This window comes from Nestor notabilis, unplaced genomic scaffold, assembly GCF_000696875.1.
Source record: "Nestor notabilis isolate BGI_N333 unplaced genomic scaffold, ASM69687v1 scaffold18582, whole genome shotgun sequence".
In the NCBI taxonomy this organism is placed as follows: Eukaryota; Metazoa; Chordata; class Aves; order Psittaciformes; family Psittacidae; genus Nestor; species Nestor notabilis.
This window is the reverse complement of record NW_009919901.1, coordinates 785-3,572: the sequence shown is the minus strand read 5'-3', so window position 1 is coordinate 3,572 and position 2,788 is coordinate 785.

The following is a 2,788-nucleotide window of genomic DNA, read 5'->3' as shown; positions in this document are numbered from 1 at the left end:
GCCACCAGCCTGCGGGCAGGGAGAGATGGGGCTGAGCCCTGCCCTGGCTGTGGGGAACCATCCTGCTCTGGGTGCAGGGAGCAGAGTCATGGCCAAGCAAGAAGCAAAGAGGCCACGGGACGATGCTTGGTGAGGAGGGAGCCCAGTGGTGCTGCCATTGTGGCCGGGCAGGCTGGGAGGGTGCCTCGAAGCAGCCCAAAGGCACCGGGATGGCACAGCCCGGGGTGACCCGCGCCGGCTGGGCTGGCTGGTCGAGCAGAGCAGCAATCATCTCCCGAGACAAATCAAAGGCAAGTGCGGGGGCCTCCCCTTGATGTTTTAATCAGTTCGCTGTTGCCGGAGCCTTTCATCAAACTACAGAGGAAGGAAACATCAATTAGCAGCAACCTGCCTCCGATGAGGGTCAGGGAGCTGCTCACCAACCAGGCCGGACCGCGACGCAGGACAGATGAGGCCATAGGAGCATCCTTGAGGGTGTTTTGTGCCCGTGCAACTCATCAGAGCCACGGAGAGGTCCCAGCAGCGTGCTGGCAGGAGGGGCACGGTGACGGGGCTGTCCCCACCCAGCACTGAGCTGCTCACTACAGCTGGGAGCTCATGAATATTGAACACACGGGGAGGTTAATTCATCTTTTACGTCCCGCAAAGCCCGGCTCATTCTGAGAAACCACCCGGCCTTAGCATTTTTCTCATCTCCCCCTAATTCATTGCCTCCTCTTTTAAACAGATGGCTCCCAAAATCCCATTTATAAAGTGCCATGCTCAGCACTGGCAGGATGTGCACCCACCCGGCCCTGAGCCCAGCCACCGGGATCCCTGAACCCTTCCAGCCCCACTCTCCCCTGGCCAATGCAGAATGGAAGCAACAACAACCCAGGGAGAAGTTTGGGGCTATAAATGCTGTGACAGAGACAGCACATATAGGGCCAGCATGTTCCCAAGCATGGGGCAGCCTGTCCCCATCACCCAAGTGCAGGTGCTGGGCTGGAGCAACCCTGATTTATCCCAGCTCCTAGACAAATAAATGGGAGTGTTTGTTGCTGGCAGGGTCCCCTGACACCACAGCAGTGTGTGAATGATACCATGCTGGTCCTCACTCTGTGAAGCTTAGCAGCTCTCTCCACCAGAGAGAAGTCCTCAGCACTGGCACATCCATCATGCCTGGTGTAACCAGCCCTTGGTGGGGACCAGGATGAGAGCAGCCAGCCCTGGGGATGGAGCTGGCACTGAGGTGCTGGCGGGTTCCTGTGTGTTCTGCTGGGACAGGGACACGGAGTGGGCAGCTCCTTGGATCACAGCCACCTGCCTCATCTGCATGTGGCTCTTCACAGCACAGTCACACTGTGGTGTGTTGTCACCTCCCTGCCTGGGGATAATGCCCTTCAAATACCCCATGCCCTGTCCTCTGGGGTAAGGGAAGAGCCCCACCATCACCCCACCAACCTACACCCTCCGCCTCCCCTGCAGCATCCAAACCCAAGCCATGCCAGTGGGTGCTGCTCTCCTGGGGCACAGGGGGCTGAGCGCAGCCCAGGCTGAGAACAATGCGTGTAATTAGTGGAGAAGTCACCAAGCCCCATTACCAGACTCCCAACTTCATTAGCACAGGAAGACTGCACCTAATTAAAATAATGAGTTTGCAATTTTCCTGCAAACGGCACTGGAAGAGCCCTGCTGCAGCTGAGCAATCACTGCTGCTGGGTCAGGACAGGGAGAGGTGCAGCACCCATCTCCATCTCCCTGAGGACCTTCCCCTTTGTCCTCACAGGAGGTGCCAGGGCCAGCCCCATCATCCCGAAGGACATGTCCTGGGTTACCCCAGCTTTGCTGGCCCTGTAGCTGCAAAGGAACAAAGGCAAACCAAAGGTGCAGTGCATGGTGTGGCAAAGCCACCACGGCCACCCAGCACACAGATGGTGCCTGTCCCCTCTTCCCCATGGCCACGCCACAGCATAGCCCGTTGGTGTCAGCTCCGTGGGGACACAAGGAGGTGGCGTGGGGCACGTGGTGGTGGGTACCACACCAGCACAGGCACATCACAGCCCTGCGAGGTGACAGCAATAGAGGCTCCATACGCTCCCCCACTGCCACGTCCCCCCCACACCATCATCACCCGGGCTGAGGTTTTAAACATCTCCAATGAAGTGAGAACTTCATTCTCCCTAATGATGCTGTTGTGTGGTTAATGACGGTGATTAAATTCCCCTGCACAGCGGTGCTGCACCCGCTGCCAGCGCCTCCGGCTTGAGCCTGGAGGACAAGGGGAGAAGGGAAGGCAGCACTGGCCAGCCCTGCTCTGGCTCTGTGCAGCTGGGGCTGGATCCTGACCTGTGTTAGTGGCCCAGGATGGCTTTTGGGATCTCTCAGTGATGCTGTGAGCTCCACCCCGTTGCTCAGTGGCACTGGGGACCAGCCATCAGCGGCTATTTCGTCCTTGCTGTCACAACCACTGGCCATAGTGGGGCATTTAAACCCACGTCAAAGCTGCTGGGTTCTGTGTGTGGATGTTTAACCCATTACTACTCAACCAGAGACCCCTTGTCACTCCGAAATGCCCCTGTACACCCCTGGGTGCACCACGGCACGGTCACCAGGATGATCTGTGCACTCCCAGCCCTGCCGCACACGGACACTCAAAAGCCATCAGGCCATTGGGAGGTGCTAAGGCTGCGACAGGGCAGCCTGTGTGGACATCAGGACACCCCTGACCCCCTCCACCATCGCCCATCTCACTGCCAAGCCACAGCTGGTTAGCAGGAGCCACTCACCCCGTCGTGGCACGGGGAGA